The sequence below is a fragment of the Cebus imitator genome, unplaced genomic scaffold, assembly GCF_001604975.1.
Source record: "Cebus imitator isolate Cc_AM_T3 unplaced genomic scaffold, Cebus_imitator-1.0 Scaffold517, whole genome shotgun sequence".
Taxonomy (NCBI): domain Eukaryota; kingdom Metazoa; phylum Chordata; class Mammalia; order Primates; family Cebidae; genus Cebus; species Cebus imitator.
The window spans coordinates 1,189,971-1,198,872 of record NW_016107832.1 but is presented as its reverse complement, the minus strand read 5'-3'; the positions used below and the strand labels follow the sequence as shown (position 1 = coordinate 1,198,872).

Sequence of the window (8,902 nt, the reverse complement as noted above, 5' to 3'; positions counted from 1 at the left end):
CATTTTGGGAGATGTGATACCTGACTATTGTTTAGGCAGAGCAAATAAACCCCAGAAAATTTAAACACAGGTAAGTCAAACTTGAACATTCTCAGCCCCCCAAGGAACAAACAGAGATAGACAACCAACAACTAGAAATGTACAGATTTCACTGAGGAATAAGAGCATTACCTGGCATTTCATGAACTCTATGTGCTAAACCAATATGCATTTTTAAATGATCACCCAGATACAGAGGTGTAATACAGCTTGTATAATCAACTCCCATTAGAAAAATATACATTTTACATAAAATTTATTTGACAGTAGTTCTGATGGAATTAGATTCTCTGAACAATATGGAGGAAAAAAAGGAAAAAAAAAGAAAACTTCATCTGAAAAACCAGTGTGGTATTCAACTTTAATTTTTTAAAGAAATGTGCCTCCCTTGCTCGAATTGCTTTAATTTAAAACATTTTATGGTATCTTATCAGGAAAACATGATGTTGAATAAATCTGTTTCCCAACCTGTTTTCTTCCACACAATCAGTATTTTGTGTCATATAAACTGAGGTCAGACAATGAGATTTTACGTTTATACGTGTTTAAAATTTATGTAATTAGGGGCACACATATGTATCTTCATTGATGTTCATATAGATATACAGATACTCAAGAGCAAGGGAGATGTGCTTGGAATCCTTCGGGAAAATACTTTACTCCACCTTCAGCACACTGTAGATTTTAGTAATAAACCAGAAACAGGAAAAAAATCCAACCGTCCCTGAAACAAAATGAAAAAGATCTTTGTTAGCCAGACGTCATAGCAATGAAAGCAGCTTTCTCAAAAACACAAAACATGTCAGTTTTTGAGGTAGGCTACTGATTCTCCAACTCTCAAGATTTGTACATTTATTAAATGAAAACCACCAGGCTCTCTTACTGAGCAAACAGGATGAGCAACAGAGCCAGAGACAGTCGCCTGCAAACTAGTGTGAGAGTCCATCTGATTGAATTCTGCAGGTCTCTAATCAAAGCAAGAAAACAAAAATGAGTAGCTTAACAACTTCCCCATTTCAAAAAGAATACAAAGAGGTCCAAACCTAGTTTCTGATACAAAAAACTTCCTGTAACTTGCTTCAGTTTACAAAATGTAAATAACCATTATCACTACACATAGCCAAAGGGGGGAATAATCTTATTTATTTGCATATCGAGAGCACATATTCATTTTATAAATGGAAGTTTTGTATTATTAAACTTTAAAAACTTTATTAAACTTTTTTTTGAGACAGTCTTACTCTGTCGCCCAGGCAGGAGTGCAGGGTTGCCATCTTGGCTCACTGAAATCTCCACCTCCAAAGTTGAAGCAATTCTCCTGCCTCAGCCTCCCAAGTAGCTGAAATTACAGGAGCCTGCCACCATGCCCGGCTAATTTTTGTATTTTTTGTAGAGATGGGGTTTTGCCATGTTGGCCAGGCTGGTCTCAAACTCCTGACCTCAAGTGATCTTCCCACCTTGGCCTCCCCACATACTGGGATTACAGCCGTGAGCCACTGCACCCGGCCTTAAGTTTTATTTAAGCTCCAAAAACATCTTGGAGCCAGGTGCAGTGGCACGTGCCTGTGGTCCCAGCTGAAGAGGCTGTGACAGGAGATCGCTTGAGCCCACGAATTCAAATGTAACCTGGGCAACATAGCAAGCCCTGTCTCAATAAGTAAATGAATAAATGAGAAAACACCTCATTTGAAAAGATTTATCCTAAAGAAATGGCCCCATGTTAGAAAAAAATTACATGCAAAATAGTGATTATAATACTATGAGTTATAATATTGGAAATTAAAAACAAACCAAATGCCCCCAAAATAGGCAACTAGCTAAATTATGGCCCAAGTGCTCAATGAAATAATACAAAAATGACTAATACAAAGACTATCTAGCAGCATGAGGCAATCTTTATAATACAGTGTCAGGTGATAAAAGACCTTAAATGATTCCTAGGTATCATACAAGTGTGAACATAATATAAGCATAAATATATGGACCAGATAGAGCAGAGCATAGATAAAAGAAGGCACCTTTATATTTCAGGATGATATAATTATGGGCAAAATTTTCTTTAATAGATTATTTCATTGATGTTCATATTATTAAAAACAATTTTCAGATTATATTATGGTTCAATGACTTAACCAAAGAAAATTCCAAATTCTATAGTCTAATGGAGCACTCCAGGACAATTCATCTGGAAAAACATCTTAGTAAAGTCTACTGCAGAAAGCTTTAGGCAGTGGTTAGTAGCTATTTCCTTGCCAGATTCCAAACTTAGAATAACTTTCCATCCAATATATCATCATACCACTTCCTTCTACTCTTCAGTGCTCATCAGGAATCAGTATGGTATAATGATTAAGACCATGGGGATAGAGTAACACAGAGCTACTCTATTGGTTTACTAGATGTCTGATCTTGGGCAAGTGACAATCTTGCCAAGCCTCAGTTTTCTCAGCTAAAAAATGGGGATGATAGTACCTATTCTTATTCTAAGCTTCCTTTTCTGAATCCAACTTCAAAGTTTCAGGAGATGGCAGGTGTATAGCTAACACATGTCTTGGAAGCTAAAACATCTCTGATTTTGATTTGCTGCCTATTTTCCCCATAAATCATTGAAATGTTTATGAATTCTCAACATTTTGATGCTTTACCTAAAATACGCAATTGTCTCCTACCTAAAACACAAAAATCCATCAACCCTCACATTATTTTGATAGTAAGCTGAGCTAAAGAATCTGGACTTTGGAGTCAAGCAGACACTTAGCTATATGATGTAGAACAAGCTACCTACCTCCTCTGTTTCTCATATGTGAAAAGGAATTATACCCTCACCCAACTGAGGCTTTTCCTAAGAGCAAAAGGACAAGATATATTAGAGTGCCTATCAGAGTAGGCACTCAAGAAATGACAGCTATTATTGATGTTCTGGCTTGGGGCTTGAAAGTTATGATCACATGGAGTTTATCTGATTAGTGTGCAGTCGTCCTCAACATTGGCTGCACATTGAAATCACCTGGGGAGATTTAAATACTACTATCTGGGTAACAGCCTCAGAGATTCTAATTGATTTGGGATTCAGCCTGAGAGTCAAGATTTTTTAAAGATCCCCCTCACTAATCTGTCCCTCCCTCCTTCCTCTCCCACTGAACCAAAGGGCCGCTGAACCACACAAGTCAAAAACAACTTAAAGGATCTGAATAAATTATTTTTTTCTACAACTGAATTGCTTGCATCACAACTTAAGAGTAGAAAACAAGAGCTGAAACAAAAACAGGGAGAATTATTACCTTGATATCTTTGCTTTATTTTGCTTCAGGTCAGACAAAGCACTAAACCAATATTAAAAATGCCTTAGCTTCTTTCTAAGCTTCAGAACCTTTTATCATGATACATAACCAAAAGAAAATCCAACCACAGGATCTTGAATGAGGCAGTCCAAGAAAAGCAGAGAAACCCATTTTTTCCCTTTCCCTTCCCTAATTGTAATTCTATAATGAAAAGAACTCACAGTCTGATCCTGGGAGAGGTATCCAATGTATGTTTCTTCTAAAGGTTTCCCAATGTGGTCATATATGTACACTAAAAAAAGAAAAAGAAACTAGTTAAATGAAATATTTTGAAAGTCTACTACTTTCTATTCAACAAAAACAAATCTTTTGGTGGGGGTGTGGTGGTGCACACCTGTAGTCCTAGCTACTGGGGAGGCTGAGGCCAGCCTGAGCAATGTAATGAGATCTCATTTCAAAAAAAATCTCTAAAGAGCCTTACCACAGCCACTGTGAAGACTAAACTCCAGAACTTGCAGCAGTGAATAAGACATGTAGGAAAAAGATTGTCCTAAAACTGGAATTTCAGCCATTGCAGAAAATAATAAAGGGAAATTTTATTTGGGGATGGGGTCTTGGGGGCTTTGACTCCCTTCAGCCACATTTGATTTTGCAGCCACTAATCACTTTCTCTGGGTCTGGTACTTGCCAGGTAGTGTGAGGGATAGAAGAGGAGTTCTTGTAGGGAATAATCTCAGTTGGTGGCTGTATTACACATCACTAATGATGTAGAGGTCACAGTCAGAGACCAGTAAATCACCCTTAATTCCTCCCTCTTTTGCACCCACATCTTGCCAGTTACCAAGTCCTGCAAATTCCAACTCCTTAATAGCTTTTGAATCCATCTCCTCCATCCATCTATCTCCACAGCCATGGGATATTAAGCCACTCCCTCTTCATCTCCCACTTAACCAACTGTTTCTTGATTTCTCTCCCTACCTCCAGTCTTCCTCTCAAATCCATTCTCTATCCTGTCTGTGTGATTTTGATGTTTCCAAGCCACAAAATTTGATTGTCATGCCCTTACTTAAAAACTTGACCGGGCATGGTGGCACAAAACTGTAATCCCAGTACTTGGGGAGGACAAGCCGGGCTAATTACCTGAGGTCGGGAGTTCAAGACCAGTCTGGCCAACATAGTGAAACCCCATCTCTACTAAAAATACAAAAAATTAGCTGGGCATGGTGGCAGGTGCCTATAATCCCAACTACTCAGGAGGCTGAGGCAGAAGAATCGCTTGAGCCTGGGAGGTAGAGGTTGCAATGAGCCGAGATCACGCCGCTGCGCTCGAGCCTGGGTGACAGAGCAAGACTCTGTCTCATAAAAAAAAAAGAAAGAAAGAAAGAAAGAAAGAAAGAAAGAAAGAAAGAAAGAAAGAAAGAAAGAAAGAAAGAGAAAGAAAGAAAGAAAGAAAGAAAGAAAGAAAGAAAGAATGAATAAAGAAAGAAAGAAAGAAAGAAAGAAAGAAAGAAAGAAAGAAAGAAAGAAAGAAAGAAAGAAACTTCCCTGTAGCAAAAGTACTCAAGCTCTGGAGTGTATTAGGAACCTGTTAAGCCATTAGAAATACAGATCAACAGGGATTCTGACCCAGAGGCTCTGGGATGGTCCCTGGACATCAGATTTGTTGGTTTTAGTTGATGTTAAATAATTTCCGTAAGTGAATCTGATGCACATCCAAGCTTTAGCTGGTAAAAATTCCAACTCCTGCCCAGGTGTGCTGGCTCATGCCCACAACCCCAGTGTTTTATAAAGCTAAGGTGGGAGGATTACTTGAGGCCAGAAGTTTGAGACCAGCCTAAGTAACATAGCAAGACCCTGTCTCTACAAAAAAAAATTAATCAACAGGGCATGGTGCCACATGCCTGTAGTCCTCGCTACTCTGAAAGCTGAGGTGGGAGGATCACTTGTACCCAGGAGTTCAAGGTTACAGTGAGCTATGATGGCACCCCTGCCAAGCCTGGGTGACAGAGTAAGACTCTTTCTCTAAAAAATAAAATAAGTAATGACAACTCCTTAGTGCTGGCACATAAGGCCCCTCAGGGTCTGCTCATGGCCTACTCCTTTAGGCCTTGTTCCTGCCGGTTTACACCTTAAATTTTAAACTCCAGCAACTCCAAGTTATCTACAGAAATCTGTTAGTCATACCTTGCTCACTTATCAACTTTATCTTCTACTTTTAAGATTCAGTCTTCCCTCAAAACACAATGCATAGCTCTATCACTTTCTCTAGAAAAGTCTTTCCTTCCCTCTTTCCCTCACCCCAAGTGAGCTAGGTGCCCTCCTCTGTGCTTTCACAAAACCCTGGGCTTCACTGTATCAGGCTTGTATCACCATGCATGGAGATGGTCTATTTAGGGGTCTTCTTTAAGACTATACCCTTGAGGCTAGGGATTAAGTCTTAATCTTATGCCCCCAGTGATTAGCATAGTGTTAGGTGCATTGTAAGTGGACAATGCATATTTGTTAAACTGAATTATTTAAATTAACTGCTTAGCAATGTAAGCTCCATGAGGATCAGGATTTTTATCCCTTTATAGTTTTGCTCACCGCTAAAACCCCAGTCCCTACAGCAGAACCCGGCACACAGTTGACATTCAATATGTACTTACTGAATGAATGAATGTTGGGAATTTGAAGAAGGCATCATAGAGAAAAGTGCTATAAAGCTGGGTTCAGACACATTTGAGGATGGGAGAGAGCTATTCCAGAGAGACAAATAAAGTTCCCATAAAGGCCTAAAACACTCAAAATCCTGGCAGTTTTAGGGAACAGTAAGAACTGTGACAGAGGGACTGGAGTATTAAAAGTATAAGATGGAGAATTAAAGGAGCATTAAAGACAGCATTTATGCCTAGGCACTCGGTACTAGGTACTCCTAGGCACTCAGGAGGCTACAGCGGGAAGATTATCTGAGCCCAGGAGTTTGAGGCTGCAGTGAGCTATGATAGCACCACTGCATTCCAGCCTGGGTGATGCGGTGAGATCCTGCAGATATTGCATGCCAAGTTAAGAAGTTTAGAATGTGACCAAGTGGGCAACTGGGAGCCAGTGAAGATACATAAGCCAGAGAATAAGACAATCAAATTTGTATTTCATGAAGATGATGATGATGATGGTGATAATAATTAGCTGTTACTAAATCATTATACGCCTGTCTCTGAGTTACAGGCCTTACATGTGTGATGACGTTCAGTTGCACTTTTCTGAGGCAGGTACCATTATTTTCCCCATTCCACAGGGTAATGGAGGTGCAAAGAGGTGAAGTGACTTGCCTTACAACACACAGCCAATAAACAGCACAGATAGGAATCAAAGCCGATTCTGCCCCTGATTGTTCTAGGAAAGATATCAATATGGGCTGAGGTGACCAGAAACCACTCTGTGCAGAAAGATCTCAAAAAACAAGCAGCCCTTAGACAGGAAAAGGTAGAGAGACCAACCCAGGCATGACATGCCAGAGGATGTAAAATGCACAACACAAGAATGCCAGGTAATGCAGCTTCTGCTTACCTCTTGGGGAACAGAATGCTTCTTTTTCGTTGAAACTTTTTAGTATGAAACTCAAAACTAGAAGAATACTGACAACCACAAGGCCCAAAGTTAGTCTATAACTACTTGCACTGAGAAAAAGAATAGGACCCAGAGGTTTTCTGTATCCTTGAGAGTAGGGATGACTATGTCCTCTTCCCCTACAGAACCTACCACTTTCTTTGGTTCATAAATGTAAACTGAGATCAAAATAAGCTGGAATTGAAGAGGTAATGGAATTATTCCAGAGGTTACACTAACCTTGACTCCCTGTATCCCAGAATCATGTACAAAAACAGGAAGGATGTGCCCTCATTGTTTTTTTTTTTTTTTAATTTATTTATTTTACTTTAGGTGCATACTATATCTGGCATTTCTCCCCATGTTATCCCTCCCCACCCTCCCCTCCCTCCCACCCCCTGCTGTCAGGGTTGAAGGGGGATGGGAAAGACTAGAGATAATCTATTGTCATCCTATATTCCTGATGGTGATACTGTATTGCTTTACATGCAACAGTCTTAGTTCCCCCAATTAAGAGCTGCTTGGTCAAATAGAGGACTACAGAGCAGATTTTGGAGGCACCCTTTAGTTGTTGGTTTGGCTCTAGCTCAAGAAAGTGCCTCTTTCTTGAGGAGGACGTAGAGAGTTGTACATTTAAAAAAATGAGCTTTGGCTGAGCACTGTGGCTCACGCCTGTAATCCCAGCTCTTAGGGAGGCAGAGGCGGGAGGATAGCTTGAGCCCAGGAGTTCGAGACCTGCCTGGGCAATATAACAAGACCCCATTCTCCACAAAAAAGAAAAAAACAAAAAGACAAAAAAAAAAAAAATGAGCTTTGAGGTCAGACTAACCTGGGTTTGAATGAATCATGGCTCTACCACTTACTGGCTGAATGACGATGAACAAGTCAATCTCTCTGAGCCTCAGTTGCCTTATCCATGCAATAGGAATCGGGTGACCTACAGCTCATGGCAATTGTGAAAATTAAGTGAGATAAATGTGTGCAAATAGCTGGTCCACTGCAACCTCTACTCCCCAGGCTCAACTCATGATTAAATCAACTCAATAAAAATAGTATTATATCTTAATGTTTCCATATTCTCAATTAATATGTTGCCAAGCCCATAGAAGATGCTTAATAAATACTTACTGGTTGGTTAACAATTAGTATTAATATATTTTTATCTCTTTTTGATCTTTCAGCCTTTAAAATTGAAGCTTTTAATAAGGTACAGCTAGTAGCAACTTGATATAATAAAACACAAAAGGCCCATTATAGCTAACATTTGTGTGTTCAGATAATTGGACATTTCCTTCAGTATACTATATTTCATCTTGCTCTGTGTGAAAACATGAAATCTTCACTTTAATTTAGTGATAAAATATTACACAGTAGACTGTCTCAAAATATATTGAACTTCATTAGCTTCTTTTAATGAATAAACATCTATATAAAGCACAGACAACGAGAAAGCCAACAGAAAAGTACTCTACATTTGGCTAATACTTCTTCTGGGTCTTAAAAACTCTTTGTTTCACACTGGCTTCAATCACCACCCAGTGATTGGTGATGCAGAGTCTCATACTCTAAACATAATCTCTCAAAATGATCAAATATGTATTCTGAAAATAACATTAACTCCCAAGTAAATATAAGGTTCAAAAATAGTTCACTCCAGACCAGGATTTCTTGACAGCAGCACTATTGATGTTTTAGGCCAGATAATTCTTTGTTGATGAAGCTGTCGAGAACACTGTGAAATATTTGACAATGTCCCTGACATGTATTCACTAGGTGTCATTAGTATCCTCCCAGTCATGACAATCGAAAATGTCTCTAGACACTGCTAAACATTCCCTGGGGGAGTGGGTAAATTGTCCCTGGTTGAGAACCACTGCTCTAGAATAAGAGACTGTGGCTAAATGCAAACATTTTTAACTAGTTCCCTAAAATATATATCATTGTATAAAACATTTAATTTACTACACAATGGCAATGGCAGCCAATTTTTTTTT

At 39.1% G+C, this 8,902-nt stretch overlaps 1 long non-coding RNA gene across 2 annotated transcripts in view; it reads right to left on the bottom strand.

Annotated features, from left to right (window-relative positions):
• Positions 1 to 373: 373 nt before the first annotated feature.
• The window catches only part of LOC108292975, a 54,361-nt gene continuing 45,832 nt past the window's right edge, over positions 374 to 8,902 (bottom strand). For both annotated transcript variants that reach the window (XR_001820515.2, XR_001820516.2), the window contains 2 exons: positions 3,542 to 3,612; positions 374 to 1,004 (listed from right to left, as the gene is read on the bottom strand). This is a non-coding gene — a long non-coding RNA (uncharacterized LOC108292975). The remainder of the gene's footprint in view (positions 1,005 to 3,541; positions 3,613 to 8,902) is intronic.